The following is a 9,360-nucleotide window of genomic DNA, read 5'->3' as shown; positions in this document are numbered from 1 at the left end:
TATCTACACGTACAATAAATTCTGCATAAATTATTGATGATGACATCAGCTTGCACATATCGCATGCCACATATGCACAGTCATCATTTGTGCTGGCATCAGGTTGATGTTGTTAGGCTGTGTACACTAAGTCCCATAAAGCATATTGAGCAGCTCATCTTCTATCATTCTACCTCTCGTGAGTTATGAAGGGAACCGATGCCAGTTAACGTTAATCTGGCTGGCAGTGTGAGAGCCTTTGCCACGCTATACACACTGATGAATTAGCAGTTTGTTGGCATGCTGCAGGCTGCAGTGTGTTTGTGTGGGAGACAGAGAGGGAGACTGGGATAGGGTTAACCTCTCGGTACACTGCAGCACAAGGAAGAAGTGGAAAAAGAGCCAATCGCAAACTGGCCTGGTAGCAGACCCAATGTAAGGACAGTGAAATATGAGCAGCACCACATGTCTGCATGATATATGTTGTCTGTTATCAGAACACTATAATAATGAATATGCAGCTTTATAAAAGATGGATTCAGGCTGTCCATGCTTATACCTCGTTCCTACATGTGTACACAGCTTTGTCAGCAGCCATGCAGCTCTCTATCTGCGCTATTTTCCCTGTGAATTATTAAAAGGGGCAATCATCTCAAATTAAATTCACTGAGGAGATAAATGGGCTTTAATGCAAGGCAGCAAGAGATAGACTTCTTATGATGGAAGATGTGACTGAAAAAAAAAATCAGACCTGGAGTCTGTGGCATTTATTAAAACAGTAATATCGAAGGCCATTACGCCACCGACATGGTTTCTGGTAAGAGTTTGAGTAGAGATGATTGAAGAGGTGCTTGGAAGTTTGTAACTTCTTTAGATATTCTGCATTTCTGTTGAAACCTTTCCATGTGGAGGGATGGGCTAATATTAAAATTTGTTTATTGAATAAATAGTTCTGGGACTTTTTGAGGGCACATTGAAGTTTCCCTAAGTAGTACATAACCATGAGGATTTTTTCTCTGTAAGCATTAGCATCGATGGTGGGAATGATGAGGTATACTATGTTCAGTCCCAAATGCCAGTATTTTACTCTAACATATGTAAAAAAAAAAAAGTTTCCCTTTTTTTGGACAGCTAGGTGTTTTTGACTTGCAGGAATCTTTTTAGAGTTTGCTTGGCTACTGGAGGAAGTCCCTTCTCTCTTGTTGCCACATCAAGGAACTATGGCTGGTTGAAGCTCTTTGAAGTATGTTTATGGGTAGTCTTGATCTCCTATTTCAGAGGAGATTTTTCGGCTTTGGAGATTACTAATGGCATCTGTATGGTAATTTATCAGAACGATGAAAGTGTGAATGGATGAACACAGCACCAAAACCCTTCATTACCATAAGTAAATAAGTCAATAAATAAATAAATATATAAAAACACTCCTATAAATTAAATTCAGTTGGTAAAGTCCAAAATAAAAATAGAGGAATGGACTCACTATGGTGGTCATCATTTATTGAAGAATCATGGCCTAATTTTGAGCATCTGGCTGCTTCAGTATTTAGTATTACGATCTGCAAGTGAAACCAGAACAAAACCTGAAACTCAGAAACCTCAGAAAGCTCCTTAAACTACAATTCTGTGACATGAACTGAAAAAGTAGGAGTTACAGCTATTAAAAACCCCTTTTTACACTGGGAAAATAAATACGGTATAAATAAAAGAGTCTTGCAGATTTGGGTGGAATAGAAAAGTCTTGTCATTCAGTTTCACATAAAAATGACTGTAGTAGTTATGGACTATTATGCAGTTTGGGCTCAGCTAATAAAACTGAAGAAAGGCTGGGGCTTCAAGATTGGATGCCATTCTCATTTTCTCTGTAGAAACACCCATTTTACTGATTGTAAAGTCTCACACGGAGTATCTGAAACTGACAGCAACACCTCTGACAAAAAGAGAATAGATTGAAAGATTTGACCTGATTGTAAGGCAGCTGGCAACTCCCTGTGTAACTGTGTGGGACGTACATCCACGGTCTGATAGAAAATAAAAAATATAAAACTGAGTTTAAACATGCTATTAGTAATGAGAAGAAGTTTGACTGGATTGTTTTATTTAGTGTATTCATGTTAATAACTCATTTTAAACATATTACTTACAGCATGAAAGTTGCATATGAGTCCTAGAAAACATTTTAAAAAGTTCTTGTTTCCAAAAAGCGATGTTAGCTAGTTCTGGTAACTTGATCCCAGCAGACAGGGAGCAGAGACGCCAGTTGAATACCTACTTCTATCCTCACCTGGATGCTGGGATCTCCCAATAGTTCGTATTAAAAGTAATGTTCGAATTTTTCCCTTCTTACTTGGCTTGGGCTAATGGACAAACCTGGTATGGTGCAGCTCAGTTTTCTTTCTGTTGGAGTGTGTCACTTCCTATCACCACAGGAGTCCCTGTAAGAATTCCTGCCACAAAACCCAAAGGTCTTTGTTTGCATTTCGCTGCCTGTGAAAACGTCTCTTTAATCAGTCACTGGCAAAATTAAACTTAATATTTGAAGCTCAGTGCTTCTGTCTAATTCTTGTTCTCCTGAAATTATAAATACAAAGACAAACAAAGTTTACCAGATGCTTAAAATAAAAGATGAAAGAAGGGAGAAAGCTCTGTTTGCACTCAGCCTGTTTACTGCTTGTCGGAAAGATTACAAAAAAACGAAGGGGTACAAAATGTTAGCTCCCTCAGGACTCGCTTTCTTCTCTACAGGTTGTCCCTCTTAAAACCCAAACATTCAAAGGTACCCCCCACCCACCGGTGTAACTGTATGCCTCTGAGAGCCAGGCACTATGGGATTAATTGTGTGTGTCTGTGTGTATGCGGTGTGTTAGAGGGAAAGGTGGGTTTCTGATTTAGTGCCTTGTCCCCTGTGGGTTGCCATGGCTATCTTGTTGAGGACCGAGGTAGAGCCACACCTCACACAAAAACACCTAAGCACAAGGTAAAACATACACACGGGCCCTCCCTGAATACTTTCTACCACCTACACTGTCTCAGATGACGTTATTTCTCTGCTGCTTATTGTTGCATTCCTATACCTGTCACTGCAGGCTGGCCGTCTGATTATGAAACACACACCAAACACTGGAGAATTTCAGTTCTCTTTGCTATTTGTTGATAGAGATTAGAGGAACTTCTTCCATGATGCCAGTTTGGTTTACCCAGATTACTGACTCACAATATCGCCATTGAAACTATACACTGTTACAAACTGTCTCAGTTTACTGAGAAACAGAGGAAGTCAATGATTTATATCTTGATGAGTTTAGATATTTTATTTATTTTCAGCTTTGAAAACTGATATTAACTTTAAGAATGACAGTATATTCTTTTATTTTGTCTTTTATTCCACTAACTGTCCGCATAGGACACAGAAGCGCAAGCTGTTGTGAAAACATGTTTTTTTTTAATCTAGTTTATCAGTAAACTTTGGGAGCCATCAAAGTCAAATCAGCTGGTTTAGGTGTGGTGTATGAATGATGTTTGACAGCCTAAATCATTGCACAAACAACTTTTGTTTCTGAGGGAAAAAGGCATGTTTTACAGGAGTCCAACTGGGACTTTGCAAGGTAGGTGCTTTTTTCTTTTATTATTATTATTATTATTATTATTATTATTATTATTATTATTATTATTATTATTATTATTATTATTATTATTATCATCATATAAATATTACTACCATTATAATTATTATAATATGAATATTACTATTACTATTATTATTATTATTATTATTAATAATAATAATAATAATAATAATAATAATAAAGCAGAGTTCTGTTCTATGTCTTTTATGTCAATGCACACAAATATCTTACAAGAAAAGACACTGAAAAAATCAAAACAATTTAATTAAATCACAACTGCTGGAACTTAACTTAATCAAAAACACAGATAAAATATGTGAACATTTCTTATGTTTTTACTATAATGTGCACAATGGTTTTTTTTGTTTTGCATTGTTTGTAGCAGTAGGAATGCCATACAGGAAACCTGCTACAGAAAACAGAACATCTTGCGGTTAAAGGTCTGCAAGTGCACTGTACGGTTTTATTACACTGACTACTGTTTGCCGAATAACTCCCACCGTAAAGGGTGTGCTTGACTGGTGAAACAGTGTCTCACTCAAACAACTGGTTACTTTATTGCATACATTTATTAAATATATATGCAATATATATGCTAACTTCACTAGCATCTCCACACATAAACCTGCCGTTGTCAGTCGTATCAGACACCCAGGAGATCCAAATGAAGATGCTGATTGTTATTACCAGAGGCCCTGATAATTAGCCACATCAGAGCTCCATATTTATCCATATTTTTCATTCCCTGTAAGACTAACTTACTGTGAACAGACTCAGGGTCAAAATGAATTAGCTAGTCAGATGCTTTTATTCCAAAAACTAAGATTTGGAGTTTATTAAACTTGTTCTCTGGACCAGAGCCCTGGTTCAAAGTTCTAAATACCAATCATTTTTCAGAGATTACAAAATGGTGCTGTATTTGACAGTTTTTTTTGACAGGTACTTGGAAGCCACAGTATAACAACTTTTAATTAACTGGATACAAAACATTCCTGATGCTAGCTTGTCCGGTGAATGGTAAAACTTCTTTATTGTCCACCGAGTTGAAGCAGACATGTTCCACATACCAGCCTCTCTGGGATCTTGCTGTCCTCCTTGCTGCGTACTGTAAACGCACAGCTCTAATCGCCAAACTGACATGTTGGTCTTGGAAGTGGGCTGCTGCTCTGCCTGAATAGTTAACACACGAAAACAAACATTTGCATAGTCTTCACAGATGTGCACACACACACACATGCAGACATGCCAACATGCAAGCAGAGCCATCTGCCAAATGCATTAACTGTCTACAGGCCTCAACTATCATAGAAGAACACTGGGTGTGTGCACTCATGTGGCTGATGGGGCTAAAACATTTTAACAAGTTAGAAAAGAATCTCTCTTTTCTCAGAGGGGGATCTCTCTCCCACTCTTTCTTTCTTCTTCTCTCTTTCTCTTACACACACACACACACACACACACACACACACACACACACACACACACACACAAACAAGCCTGAGGGCTGCAGTCGTTGGCAAAAGCTTCTCAGTTCAAGGACCCTCAACCTCAACTTCCCGCCAGGACACAAATCACGAAAAAGGGACTGAGACTTCATTAAAATCATTTTAATTATTTTTAAGATATGCCTAAACTTGTGCCAAACAAATTTATGCGGATTTTCTCCAGATTTAATCATCTTAGCAGGAAGAGTCTTCCTGAAGGTGTTTTGTAGTCAGACAAGGGTTTCAGTTTGTTTGTCTAGCAATCCTACAAGCACTTCTCTCAGAAAGTTTTCTAGTTGTTACCAGCTTCAGAAACCCAGAGGTCCTGTTATTTTAAATCATATCACAAAAAACACCTTATTATTCGCAGCTTTTTTTCTGCTTTTGGAGCTGTTCAGACAATCCAGAGTCATTGTTTTTGAAGCTCCGAAATTTACTGCAGGCAACCTGTTTCTTTTTCTAACAATGATTGTGGCGTTAGAAGCTGAGCAAACCAATAAATAGCTGAAGAATTTGGTAAAAGAAATGTTTGATTTTTTTTTTACTATTTAGTATTTGAATATCACCTCATTTTGTGCTCATATTAACATAAAATTGTGAATAGTCATAGTTGTCTGATGATGATTTTAGTTGCTTTCCCAGAAAGTTTCTTACTGTCTGCCAAGAACTTCCAGACTGAACGTCTTGTGCTGTGATTGCTGTTGGACACTGTCAGTCCCGGCAGCTGCCTTGACTGACGGAAAGTGGATGCTCTGTCAGCTCTAACGCTCCCTCTGTCACTCCTCAGAAGCAAGTCCAACAAGTAGCCCACAATTAAACAATCAAGATGACCGTTTTACTTTGAAGCAATCCACAACAGTGGCTCAGTTTTCTACAATTGCTTTTATACAGCATCGTTCCATACTTGACAGTGAGGCTCAGTATCTGGGACAGACCCACTGACCCCTTGACTGAGCGGCTGCTTGGGCCTGAGGCGTTTTGCTGGGGCCGCTGCTCTCTCCATGTTATGATGAGTGAGAGCATGAGGACACTATTTCAATCAACTTGGGATAAAAAAAAAAAAAAAAAAAGAATTTAAATCAAAGATACACAAAAAGCATAATCATGGCAGGAGAAATTCATCAAATGAAAAAGAAAAGTGACTTTTTTATTGTCAGTCTGTGACCTCAGAGCAAAATGTTGTTTACTTTCTCTTGAAAACATTTTTCTTTATATCGTTTCATAATGAGATATAAACATTTGTCTTGCTGCTGGAAGGCTTACCTGAAACAACAGACTAAGAGCTGTCACTGAGGTGGATGGTGAGGAGCTCTGAGCCTTTTGATTTCTCCATTGTCAGTTTTCAGCAAACTTGTTGACTAATCTCCAATTAGCTCATCTGTGTGTAATATCCCTCTTCATCTTCTTCCACTTGGCTGTTTCGTGTTGCATGTTGTGAAACATCAGAAGTGAACTACTTTGAGCTAATGCACCCTCTGTGTAACCGAGACAAGTTCCACAGTGAAAGCTGAACGTCCGCAGCTTTATCTTGACTCGCTGGATTCCTGGACTGAGCTTATTTGTCTTTGACTTTTTCCTTAGTTCAGGCGGATTTGATTTTAAAAAGATAAGTAGGTAAATGAATGCATGTCGGATTGTTTTTTAAGCCAAGAGGAGACCAATAAAAAGTACATTCATTTCAGAAGTTTTTTTTTCTTCTTCTTTCTTCACACTCACACACACTCAGAGGACTGCAAACAAAGCCTCCCTCAGTGAAGTGCCTGAGGCTCTGTATAGACCAGAGTTGTGTGGGGATGAGCAGCGTGTGAATCACACTTGGTTCCCAGACGCATGTTTGCACCAGACTTCACCTCCCCCTCCTGTTTGCTTCATCCCTCTACCCTGTGATGACCTTCAAGAGGTCAACATGTCTTTATATCATGCCAAACAGCAAAGACTTGAGAGCGGCTAAGAAAGAGAGTTGTTGTGAGGGTCTTCTGCTTGTTTGAATGCAGTCAAGTTCATTTTTAAGGACACACGTTTTTTTGCTTTGTTAATGTGTATCGCAGAGCTCATCAGCGCTCTTAACCTAACATGCTAAATAAAAACACTTAAGTTAAAGCAAGACAAAAGTTTTTGGTTTAAGTTAAATGGTAATGAAGTTCCAACTTGAATGAAGACACCTCCTTTATCGCTCTGTCTAAACAACACATAATGAGCTAATTATGCTGCAGTCTCCATGAGCTGTCAGTGAAGGAAAGTAAGACTAAATTAATGGTTAGGAGTAACAGATTTCCATTTCAAGTAAATTGCACTTAGATTAATACATTGAAATACTTCTTTTTCATTTATTTAAATGTTAATTAAATAAAAATATATGCAGTCTTTACATTAAATGTACTGAAAAGGACTTAATGTTCATCTTGAATACAATATCAAGAGGGTTTTGCATGATAAAAGAAACAAAGACATTCAGCCATTTGGTTAAAGATGTTTGCCAGATTCCCCTGCACAAATATGAAGAATACAGGAAGGAATTGTAATTTTTTATTTTACCAGCAAACATGCTGGATGTACAGATGTCATGTTGCTCTACAGTAAATTCAGTGAGTCCCGCTATTATCCTGGACAATTTGGCTGGAAGCTCCAGCACTGGCACTTCTGCTGTACTTCCTGACTGCTTCCTTTCAAATGAATGATTGGGTTGCATATTTCTCACAGGGATACTGTTGCTCTGAATGTAGCCTTCGTGGTAGTAGAGCTTTGAGCCCTTTTAACATTAAGGTTTTGGAATATAATAAGCAATAGATCTTGCTTCTAATGAGGAAGTGAAAAAGTTTTGAATTCCTAAACCGTGAGTCACTGAGCCACATATACAAACACACACACACTACTTGCTGGTGAAACATTTAAATTTTAACCTACTTTATTGAATATAAGATGTTGATCTCACAAAAGACTTTAGTTGAGTTAGGATGAAAAAAAAGGAGCTGTTGTATAAAAAAAAATCTAGTGATTATCATAAACACAGAGCGATGAGAATACAAGAAGACCGTTAAATGAGAGTTGCAGACGGCTGTAAATAAAAGTACAAATGTGGAAAAATAATGTCTTACAAAGTAAGATTCTGGGTGTGATTCTTGTTTTTCACTTGTTGAGTCTGTGGTTTGAAGGGAACACATTAAGTGGGACAGAGAAATACTACAAAAGTAGAGGGTGTGTAGTGAAGTGGGATAGAAAAACTGTAAACAAGAAGCTGACATTCTCAGCAAGTAAAAATAGATGCTCATGTTTGCAGAAATAACTTCTGTCTGTCTGTGGAAAATGATAAAAATAAAATATTTGGTTGGCTTTAGTTTTCATTTTTATTTTGAGGTTGTGGTTTAGGGTTGTGTTTATGTTGCAACTTTATACCTATATCAGACTACAACCAGTTTGGCAGCGGCTGTTCTAACTTTAGATGAGTTTTTTTTCCCCAAATTCTCCCTACAACAACCTGTTTAATCTGCCAAGCATGCTGAATTTACTTATACATCATGCGTGTAAGTGGTCAACCATGCCAAAATTGCTTCTGTGTTTCATTGATCTCCTGCTGTCATTTAAACCTGACTTTCCTTATCTGAGGGATTTTATTAGTTTCTATCTGAAACTCTGAAATTGCACTTCCGAGCTCAGTTCAGCCACTGGGTAACACTTCATATCTCATCAACCTCCCAAATTCAACCAGATTGTAAAAGCTTGAAATTCCACACCTTAGCCAAAGTCAGGTAGGGAAACTTGTCAGTCCAATGATTCTTCACAAACTGACATCTGTGTGTTGAACCAGAACCAAAGACAAAGGCCTCTGGGTTTACTCATGTCTCCATGAGCGACAGTCTTTCTTTTTTTACATGGCTGTTCTTCAGAACAATGACATCAGTGTTGAAGCAGGTAGGCTGCTGAGGAAGCATTGTGTTACTGCATCAACAGAGAAGCAGAATCGGGAAATGCCATTAGCATCTCATTGTTAAACTTCACCTCGCTGCGAAACCACAATGCTGCTTGTGAGAATTGTACAGCGTCACTTGCACACTAAATGAAAAGGAAATCAATTCGGGAGGCTTAGTACTGTGCTGAAGTGTCACATGCACACACGCTCACATACCCAGAACTTTTTTTAAAAAGCCCAGATTGTTGATGAGGTGTCAGAGGGGAATTTGCTGTATTTCTTCTTTGCCACCCTATGATTTCTATAAACTTGTTTTATAAGTTTCACACACAGAGGAGTATCTCATATCAGAGAGGATCTCTCC

This window comes from Telmatherina bonti, assembly GCF_933228915.1.
Source record: "Telmatherina bonti genome assembly, chromosome: 17".
In the NCBI taxonomy this organism is placed as follows: Eukaryota; Metazoa; Chordata; class Actinopteri; order Atheriniformes; family Telmatherinidae; genus Telmatherina; species Telmatherina bonti.
This window is presented reverse-complemented; position numbering follows the sequence as displayed.